We start from the raw sequence: 11,890 nt of genomic DNA, 5'->3' as shown, positions 1-11,890 counted from the left end.
TAGGCGCAGACTGAAACTTGACTATAGACTAATGCAGACTGACTAATCGGAGCTCTGTACACTCGTTATAATACCTCGCGCGTTCAGGTATCACTGCGCGAGTGTGATCCGCGAGGAGAAAAGGTTCTACGTTAGCAGCAGTCTCATTGGCTGCGAGACATATTAAAACGCGGATCGGCAGAAGCAGAATTTGGTCCGTCTCTAAGACAGCGCCATCTAGTGCGGAGACGGCCGAGCGCTGCCCCTGCGCTGTTGTGCTTAGCGGGGCGCGCTCTATTGGGAAAGTTGTGTACGCGCTGACTACGCGTAACTATGTACACAACACAAAGCTACATTTATATTTTATCCGACATGATTCGGGAAATGATTCCGTTTTCAATCGCATTTTTCTTTGTACTACACCATTTTTCGTACATAAAAAACGTTACGAGAAAATGGAATAGCGCACAGACAGAGCTGCACTTGAAAATGGACTCATTTCCCGAAACACGTAGTGCAAAATATAAATAAAACGAAATCGTGAGTAGTAGCAGAACCATTATTGATAAACAAACCCACATACAGGCTCTTCTACGGCTGAGTATGCTGCTGAAATCCGGTAGGCGGATTAGTGAACCCTTGCTCGAAATTTCTGAGTTGCGGAGTTCCCGTCCGGCCCAGTCCTGAGCTTTTAGCCTCGGAACCGGAAGAACAGTTAGACAGCCACGGCGGCTCGTCCAGGTACAGAGGCGAGCACACGGCGCCCTGGGACGGGCCGGATGTGCCGTGGCGTGGCATGGCGTGTGTGGTCCCTGCCTTCCTGCCCGTAGCTGTCCGCCCCCACTTGGCACGGGGCTCCGCGCAGCGGCGGACAGCTTTTATTGCTCACGGGGATCGGCCGGCTTTGAGGGAAACAGTGCTAATTGTTCTCTAAAGACGACACCGGGCCGGGCTGTTTGGGCGCTAAACACCTCCCCCTCCCTGCCGGCTCTGCCTGCCCGCTACTCTCCCGCCTCCGACGTATTTTTTCTTATTACGGCGGGGAATTGCCGGCGGCGCGCAGTATTTACGGGCGTAATGCGGCCGCCCGCAGACACCTGACGCCGGCCGGCGGCGCCTTTGAAGCTGGCTGCGCGTTCCCATACCGTATACCCGGACCTGTCCGCCAGACCGCCGCCAGGTAGCTAGCTAGAGATAGCTAGCGCCAGCCACCCGTACCTGCGCTGTCCAGCTAGCCGGCGCATTCTCAGTCCGTGACGCGCACCGTTTTGGCGCCTGCTGTCCGGACTGTTACCGCCTACCCCCCACTCACCTTCCAACACTTACTCGAAGCGGCATTTCCGCCTCCGGCCACTCCCAGAGGCGTCTCCTTCTTAAGCTTTGACTGAGACTTACGGCAGAAAAAATGACGTCAACAACTTCTTCCGACAGTTAGCTCTGACGCCTCTAAATCTACCGCACCACGCCAGCTTCTCCTTCTGCTGTATGGGCTTTAAGGCCAACAATGGACAATATATATAGAATCGCCCAAAGCCATGGAACGGCGCTGGATGAGATGTTATAGTGGTGTGCACATCTGCACATCAGAATGCGGGTGGTGGGGCATTGCACAGTGGCAGGGTACAACGCTACAATGTTATTTCTACATCTACATCTACATGGATAATCTGCAAATCACATTCAAGTGCCTGGCAGAGGGTTCATCAAACCACCTTCACAATTCTCTATCACTCCAATCTCTTACAGCGCCTGTAAAGAATTAACAAACGGTTCAAATGGCTCTGAGCACTATGGGACTTAACTTCTAAGGTCATCAGCCCTCTAGAACTTAGAATTACTTAAACCTAACTAATCTACGGACATCACACACATCCATGCCCGAGGCACGATTCGAATCTGTGACCTTAGCGGTCGCGTGGTTCCAGACTGCAGCGCCTAGAAAGTGAATATCATGAATCCGGTAAAACATCAAATCTCCGACATCGTTGCGGCCGCAAAAAGATCCTGCAAGAACGGGACCAACGGCGACTGGAGCGAATCGTTCAACGTGACAGAAGTGCAACACTTTCCGAGCCGAAGGTCCACTCGTGTACCCTTGATGACTGCAAGACACAAAGCTTTGCGCCTCGCTTGGTCCCGTCAACACCAACATTGGACTGTTGATGACTGGAAACATGTTACCCGCTGCGACGAATCTCGTTTCAAATTTTAACGAGCAGATGGACGTGTACGGTTATGGAGACAACCTCATGAACCCATGGACCGTGGATCAGCAGGGGACTGTTCAAGCTCTGTAATGGTGTGGGACGTGTGCACTTGGAGTGATATGGGACCCCTGACACGTCTAGATATGACTCTGACAGGTGACACGTATGTAAGCATCTTGTCTGATCACCTGCATCCATTCATATCCACTGTGCATTCCGACGCACTCGGCATTCCCAGCAGGACAATGCGCCACCCCACATGTTCACAATTGCTACATAATGACTCCAGGAACCCTTTTCTGAGTTTAACCACTTCCACTGGCCACCAAACTACCCAGACATGAACGAACATTATTGAGCATATCTGGGACGCCTTGCAACGTGCTGTTCAGAAGAGATCTCCATCCCCTCGTACTCTTACGGAATAATGGACAGCCCTGCAGGATTCATGGTGTCAGTTCCCTCTAGCATTACTTCAGACATTAGTCGAGTCCATGCCACGTTGTGTTGTAGCACTTGTGCGTGCTCGCGGAGGCCCTACATCATATTAGGGAGGTGTACAAGTTTCTTTAGCTCTTCAGTGTATGTGTCGTCTTTGTTTGAAAGTGATTATTTTTGTAAACATTTAATTCAAGAGTGAAGCATACAAAGAATAAGAATATAATCAGAATCTCAGACGAACATCCTGAAAATTGCAACCACTTCGATCCAACCTGATATTCACAGCAATTGCCTCCCAAATTCCAAGTCAAATGCCACATTAATTCTATGAGTTACTTACATATGAAATTGTTGAAGAAAACTCATATATAAAATGTCGAATTAAGAGAAATTCATTTAGAATAAATAATCATAAATTAATAAATTCTATATTACCTAACGGTGTGAAATATATATTCTGCCTTCTTTTCTCGGCAGTTGGTTTAAGTCGTAAGTATATTGGGATATTATGTACGGCCCAAAAAGAACTTCATCTGGCCGCCTACCATCCATATTCGTCGGTACCGCCCAGTTTTTTCATCACTATCATAGTTGTTTCCCATTCTAATCTGTTCTCTAATCAATTTATATACATCCTGTGTTTTTCAGTAATTTGTAACATGTCAAAATGTCTCTGAGCACTATGGGACTTAACATCTATGGTCATCAGTCCCCTAGAACTACTTAAACCTAACTAACCTAAGGACATCACACAGCACCCAGCCATCACGAGGCAGAGAAAATCCCTGACCCCGCCGGGAATCGAACCCGGGAACCCGGGCGTGGGAAGCGAGAACGCTACCGCACGACCACGAGATGCGGGCTTGTAACATGGATCCCCCATTAGTTGACGTGCAGCCTTCAAATTTTGAATGGTCTTTGTGTTAACAATTCACGTTCCACTGTCACAAGTCAAAACTGTTAACACGAACACTTTGTTAACGTCTAGTTTCATACTTATTAAAAGCTTCCTTTCGAAAATATATGTAGCTTACCAGCAGCATATAGCATCAGCCAAGTTTTCTCACCTTCCGCCTAACTGTCACAGTACTTTCAGTGGATCCTAATGCAGTTTGGAATTCCTGTGTGATGGTCTGGATAGATGTCTGCCTATTACACATTACGACCCTCTACAACCGTCGGCGGTCTCTGTCGGTCAACATACGAAGTCGGCTTGTACGCGTTTGTGCTGTACGTGTACCTTCATGTTTCCACTTCACTATCACATCGGAAACAATGGACTTAAGGGATGTTTATGAATGTGGAAATCTCGAGTACAGACGTATGACACAAGTGACACCCAATCACCTGACCACGTTTGAGGCCCGTGAGTTTCGCGGAGCGCCCATTCTGCTCTCTCACGATGTCCAATGCCTACTGAGATCACTGATATGGACTACCTGGTAGTAGGTGGCAGCACAATGTACCTAATAAGAAAAACATATGTTTTTGGGGGTATCCGGATACATTTGAGCACGTAGTGTACCTTTGGAGCATAGTATTGTATGATAGCGAAACGTGGACTGTGGGAAAACCTGAACAGAAGGGAATCGAACAATTTGGGAGGTAGTGTTACAGACGAATGTTGAAAATTAAGTGGACTGTTAAGGTAAGGAATGTGGAGGTTTTGCGCAGAATCGGAGAGGAAGGGAAAATGTGGAAAACAATGATAAGGAGAAGGGACAGGATGGTAGAACAGCTGTTAAGACATCGGGGAATGAGTTCCATGGTACTAGAGGGAGCTGTAGAGGACAAAAACTGTAGATGAAGACAGAGATTGGAATACATCGAGCAAATGATCGAGGATGTAGGCTGCAGGTGCTACTCTGATGTGAAGAGGTTGTGACAGGAGAGGAATTCGTGGCGGGCCATCATCAAATCAGCCAGAAAGTAATGGAACAGGGCCGACATCACCTCATAAGCGTAGACCATTTGTTCTGTTTTGATTGACAGGTTCTTAAACTGTTGTTCACGTAAGTCACCCCAACCCTCCCTGCCTCACGGACACCTGGAACAACTTCTGATATCAAGTCAACTGACTAATTAATTATTGATTGACAAAGACTGACAGTAAGTTGGTCAATTGTGTCACTTTCTGTATTCGTAAACTGCTTCAGGTTATCTGAATAGCCCCCCTTCCACTGTAGCAATTTGATTGACTAATTAATTATGTAGTTAAATCGATATACTTCAGTTTTCCTTGTTCCTTCCCCCTTCTGGAAATACTGATTTATCGATTACATTGTATGTAAAGTTGTTTAAACAATTTGGACAATGTGTGGAACATTGTTTATACAAAAAATTAAGAAGATAGAAGGTGACGTATGGTATATAGTTTATTTAAAGAATTTGTCGCCGCTATTTTTTCATTCCGCTCTGTCAGCGGTCGGCGGCTCCACACCTACGTGAAGTACCGCGCTAATCCCTGAACAAAAACGTCAGGTGGTGATATCCTCCTGATATTGATACACCCCCCGCTATCTCAAGTGGCCTGTATGCATAAACCTACCTGTCAGATAGCTGCGCACGCGAGAGATTCCTTTCTTCCAATGCAAATGCCTGACAGGGAATACTGCTGAGCCGGCCGCGGTAGTCTAGCTGTTCTAGGCGCTCAGTCCGGGACCGCGCGACTGCTACGGTCGCAGGTTCGAATCCTGCCTCGGGCATGGATGTCCTTAGGTTAGTTAGGTTTAAGTAGTTCTAAGTTCTAGGGGGCTGATGACCACAGATGTTAAGTCCCATACTGCTCAGAGCCATTTGAACCATTTTTGAATACTGCTGATGTTTCCGGTCACATGATCGTGTTGTAGGGTTATTAGATGGACGCAGTAGTTATTTCACTCTCACAAATTGACGATGTCACAAAGCTCGTAGCAGAGTGGCCCGAAATGCACTTCAAAAAAATATCATTGCATACAGAGAGAGAGAGAGAGAGAGAGAGAGAGAGAGAAAGAGAGAGAGACAGACGGACAGACAGACAGAGATAGAGCTGTATTTTGCTTTGCAGGTGACATAGGAACTACCATGGGATACTACATTACGCGATAGGCTTTACACTGTCCCAGCCTTACACTCTCTTGTGTGGCATTTCTTGAACTGCTTCAGGAGTTATTAAATCTGGTGCAGAATATCACATCTTGAAGTTGTCACAAATGTTGCTTCAGAAGCTGTGCCATGGGAAATGTTAATTGAATCGTTAATATAGCATTTAAACAATTTGGTTCAAACTGTTTAAAACTACTCGAAATAAAAAAAAGACACGGCAGAGTAGTTTTTGTGCATGAACAACAGTTCTCTGTTTTTGATGAGAAACTTCATTAAATAATCCCAACCTATTATTATTTGACGTCACGACTGGAAGCTGTGCTGTATGAAATTTTAGTTGGAATTTCAAAATTCGACGTGAATTTATACCGTCACGGTTATGGATTTCCGGACCACTGCGGGTCTGCTAAGTATATTTTCTTTTTTAAAAGTACTACAGAATTCCTAAGTCGACTGGTTATTGCAGAAGAAGGGAAGAATAGGTATACGGTGTGATAGGATAGTAACAACAATAAATACCACTGCGATGTAGCCGGCCGCGGTGGTCTAGCGGTTCTAGGCGCTCAGTCCGGAACCGCGCGACTGCTACGGTCGCAGGTTCGAATCCTGCCTCGGGCATGGATGTTTGTGATGTCCTTAGGTTAGTTAGGTTTAAGTAGTTCTAAGTTCTAGGGGGCTGATGACCACAGATGTTAAGTCCCATAGTGCTCAGAGCCATTTGAAATGCGATGTACTGAGAAACACGATCCATTCATGGCTAGATGCCTGAGATAATTGAAAACAGTCTTACATCCCACGTACTCACCTTCTGGACACCCACATGCGTCGTGCCACAGTACGGCACCAGCACTCAGGGACCGGGGAAAACTACTGCTGTAAACGCGGCACGTGGCTGCTGCTACAGAAGCATGTGTCAGCCAGAGAGAGGCCTGCCAGCTGTGCAGGGTCTATATCCCACGAGGACCTGAGTGGTGGGAGTTCAAATGCCATCAATACTCCCATCGGAAATACTCCTCATATCGAATTTTGTCAAGTTTCCACCGAGTATACACATGACACACACAGTCCCAAAGGCGACTCAACGCAAACTGGGTATTAGTTCACTATTCACTAGTCCAGAAATGGGGGGGGGGGGGGGGGGAGGGGGGGGGGGCTGTGAGCCATACTGTCATAGGCCACACTGGTGTACAAAGGATGGGCAAGCCCAAGTCCAGAACGAAGTCATCTGTTGAGATACTGTTTCTGGACCCAAACTGCTTGCTTGTTGCTACACTTTCTACAACCATTTCCAGACTCACAAAAATACTGAGAACGAGGCACATATTTGTCAGTCTAGCTACAATTAAATATTACGATTGCAGCTGCAGTCTGACACTGAGCGACGTACTGGAAATGTCTCCTCTTGACGGCTGTGGTTACGAAATGAATATCAAGTTGAATTTTCAATATCTATAGCGCACATAATTTTCCACATAAAATCTCTCTCAGACCCTATGGCTATCGATGCATTGAGTCTACACCTGCTTCACTATAGGACACACAATCATTTTGTCTGCACATGCCGGAACATAAGCCACAATAACTTTACTCTGCAACAGCGGTGTGGTTATCATTTATATGTGTGCAGCACCTTAACAAAATTTGGTATGCCCATATCGACACTGGCTACATGTCTCGATTCTCCTCAGTTCTAGAAAATTATTTGAGGTTTAAATCTTCCAGTGAGTGCTTCCGGAAGGTGGTGCATCCTACCAGGACTCTCTGAAACAAGTGCTGTAAAGCACAGGCATCCGGCACTATGTGATAATCAACAGCGCTCCCGCAGACTAAAGGATTGGAAAGACATCACCGATGCGGGATGGTGTACTGTAATCAACATCACAGTCGATATTGCAACAAAGAAAACGTAAGAATTTGCTTAGGGGAGCCGATGAGGGACGTTCTGTGTATCCATTTTGTTACAGCCGTATTGCGCGTCCTGTTTGTACAATATAGCAGATCCAGTTGAATCCTTCCATTGTTATATTGTGTGGCTGATTACGAAATCAATGTACCACCTCTTAGATTCCGATATACTTCTCAATGCATTGAAATCATAACCCACCAAATCAACTCTATCCACCCCTTGGGACTAGACATAAGTAAATTTTTTACATGAATAGTAGTTTGATTACCTCCGACAAGTATCCGGTGGTGTGTCAGAACATCAGCCGCAGTACCGTTACGTTCAAGCAGCATAAAATTTCTGACTATGTATGGGTATATAAAAGTATTATGATACATTCACACTTGCACCGATTGAGTGTCGTTTTCACACTGTCCGGTGGCAAGAAAGCCTCCCGCCATCACATATTTGTCAATGAATAAAGGATATCATTACAATTTAAAAAAGCCCTAGCATCTTTGTTTTTTGTTTTATGGATTTCAAAACTTTCACAAAACATTTTTGTATTTTTGATACTTGTAAATCCTACCAACACACTTTGGCATCTTATATATATTCAGTTTGTGTCAGCTCATTCCATGCATACCTACTGTAGACGTACCTACCACCCAGATCACAGAAATTAGCGCTGACTAAAAAGTCATTGCGAGTGCAATATCTACTAGAGTATGTCCATTCGCAGTTAATTTTCAGGGGCCAAGCAAATGGGTGGGGAAACCGCAAAACTGTTGTAGTCTAAGCGTGTTTTTAAGTTCCTGTTGCTAAGCATCGTACCTGTTTAACACTTCGGAGGAGGAAGTGGATCACCGCGAAACGGATCTGTTGTTGCAGCTGGAAAAATTGAGTTTGTTGCGAAAAAACAAAAGAGCCTATTAGAGCATCCTACAAAGATTTTTTTCTTTGCATGCGCGAGAAATGTCGACTTAACGATACAGACCTGTTTAGATCCTATAACGTGTGTTCAAAAGCTGACTTTTGAAAAAGGAATGATATGTTATATAGAAGCCACCTACAGGTTTAAATGCAAAGAATGCTTTATTCCAAGTGTACAATAGACTTCCCTTTGTCCCTTTCAGCATACTAGCAGTATATAACTGAATAACCACTATGAATCCATCGTCCTTCAGTTATTTAACTTCAAGTATGTGCAGGATGCCTGTGAATAAAGTAATGACGTAATTCTAACAATGAATTTGAGGAGTGGTAGTGAGTGTACTGTGCAAAGTATGGTCATACTTTAGTTATGGCCATTGAAGGGGGAAGTGACTGCACAGCTCTGCTTCTTCAAGAACAGAGCTGTAGCCACGCATTAGAAAAATATTCTTACTTCTTCAATATGTTAAGACAGTTATCCTTGAGGACTACGGATTCGCTTGGAAAAGAGAATGTTACTGCTTACAACGAGTTTGAGCGGGTGTAATCAAGAAATATGTGTAACGTGCTCTCGGATACTTTTATGAAACAGATCAAGAGCTGTCGCCAAGAAAACGCTTTTGATTACTACATGTTCCCTACACAACTTACTATGTGATACATATCTCACAAATTTTATTTGTTACATGACGTATTTAAAAGGGATGAATTCATTTCAAAGTATCAGCCCTGCTTCAAGCACGGTGACTCGAATGCACGATGTCAGATTGATGGACCACCATCAAACAAGATGTATTGCATTTGGTGCATAGCTGAAACAATAATAACAATAATTACTATTATAATTATAATGTTTGTTCCATAGCCAAGTAAGAAGCTAATACTTTTTTAATGCCGTATTTCTTTAGTTCATGGTTTCTATGATGATGAGTGAAGACAGTTTATATTTAAAGATATGGCATACACAGATGATACTGGAATAATAGAGACATTATCAGCAAGCACTGCATCGCAGAGGTCTTTCAAAGATGTGAAGTTGCTAAAACATATTCTAATGTGGAATTCACAGGGATGATCCTGCCATACCCTACAAAGATATGCTGACTTCGCTTCGATTATTCGACCATCGTCCACCTCAAGGGGAAGGAGAAGATCTCATGGATACATCGAATCTTCAAGTTTGTTGCTATTCATGATCAGGAATTCTACAGGTTTCCTGCTCTCCATTCACTCAAGAAGAAGATGCATGAAAATAGTGTTGCTGTTGTATCTGCTTTTTGTTTTTTGTAACTGACAACAAAGATGTATTGTAACGAATTTTTTCCTTTACTCAGTTTGCACAGATACAATATAATTCTTAAGATTACAATTCAGTTTTTGAGATTACAATTCAGTTCTAGAGGTACAAAATTGTTCTTGAGGTACAATATAGTTCTTGAGGTACAGTTTGACTCTTCTATTCGAGTGCTGAGATACTTTTAACATACTTGCTACATCTGTAACACTGGTTGAGAATATTCTTTCCAATTTTATCTCCTGTAGCGCTCGATGAGAATGTTTACAATTTTTCCAGATATATAAACCTATGTTAAAAACTAGTGCAGAGATACTTTTTTTAGCACTACTACAACTGAATTCCACAGTCCCCATAGCATAGCTCTTACAATAATTCTTGGACAAATATATTATACTAGAACTGACATGTGATTACATTTTCACGCAATTTGGGTGTATAAATCCTGAGAAATCAGTACCCAGAACAACCACATCTGACCGTAATAACGGCCTTGATGCGCCTGGACATTGAGACAAACAGAGCTTGGATGGCGTGTACAGGTACTGCCAATGCAGCTTCAACACGATACCACAGTTCATCAAGAGTAGTGACTGGCGTATTGTGACGAGCCAGTTGCTCGCCACCACTGACCAGAAGGTTTCAGTATCACAAACGCATGGTCTGAAAAATGGAACGCATGGCAATATCATAACATGCCTTAAATCACACAAAGCCACCCGGTTTTGACCTACCACGCAAAACGTGGTCCACTCTAAATAGGATTAGAACTCGTCATGGCAGATGTGCTTAATCCCTGTATAAATGGGGTAAAATACCATCCCCTCAGTGTGACTGCGTAGAAAGTCAAACCATCAGCCACATTGTTGAAGAGTGTTCTAGAAGAGCCTATAATGGGAGCCCCAACGACTTCCTGCTCGCAACCCCAGAGTCGATATATTATATTAATAGACTTGATGTTTGTTTGTAATCTGTAAACTTTGTTATGTTAGTAATGTTGGTTTGCAATTATTAACGTTTGTTATTTTAGTGATTTGTCTGTTTGTTTCTTATGTGTCTGTATTGCCATACGATAAATCAAATAAAACTGACCAGACGTTTTCAGTTGGTGAGAGATCTGGAGAATGTGCTGGCCAGGGCATCAGTCGAACATTTTCTGTATCCAGAAAGGCTTGTACAGGACCTGCAACATGTGGTCGTGCATTATCCTCCTGAAATGTAGAGTTTCGCAGGGATCGAATGAAGGGTAGAGTCGCGTGTCGTACCACGTTTGAAATGTAACGTCCACCGTTCAAAGCGCCGTCAATGCGAACAAGAGGTGACCGAGACGTGTATCCAATGGCACCCCATACCATCACGCCAGGTGATACGCCAGTATGGCGATGACGAATACACGTTTCCAATGTGCGTTCACCCCGATGTAGCCAAACAAGGATGCGACCATCATGATGCTGAAAACAGAGCCTGGTTTCATCCGAAAAAATGATGATTTGCCATTCGTACACCGAGGTTGGTCGTTGAGTACACCATCGCAGGCGCTCCTGCCTGTGATGCATCGTCAAGGGTAACCGCAGCCATGGTCTTCGAGCTGATACTCCATGCTGCTGCAAACGTCGTCGAACTGTTGGTGCAGATGGTTGTTGTCTTGCAGACGTCCCAATCTCTTGACTCAGGGATCGAGACGTGGCTGTACGATCCGTTACAGCCATGTTGATAAATAATGCCTGTCGTCTCGACTGCTAGCGATACGAGGCCTTTGGGATACAGTACGGCGCTCCGTATTACCCTCCTGAACCCACCGATTCCATATTCTGCTAATAATCATTGGATCTCGACCTACGCGAACAGCAATGTCACGATATGATAAACTGCAATCGCGATAGGCTACAATCCGACCTTTTTCAAAGTCGGAAACGTGATGGCACGCATTTCTCCTCTTTACACGAGGCATCACAACAACGTTTCACCAGGCAACGCCGGTCAACTGCTGTTTGTGTATGGGAAATCGGTTGGAAACTTTCCTCATGTCAGCACGTTGTAAGTGTCGCCACCGGCGTCAACCTTGTG

The sequence above is a fragment of the Schistocerca serialis genome, chromosome 4 (assembly GCF_023864345.2).
Source record: "Schistocerca serialis cubense isolate TAMUIC-IGC-003099 chromosome 4, iqSchSeri2.2, whole genome shotgun sequence".
Taxonomy (NCBI): Eukaryota; Metazoa; Arthropoda; class Insecta; order Orthoptera; family Acrididae; genus Schistocerca; species Schistocerca serialis.
This window is presented reverse-complemented; position numbering follows the sequence as displayed.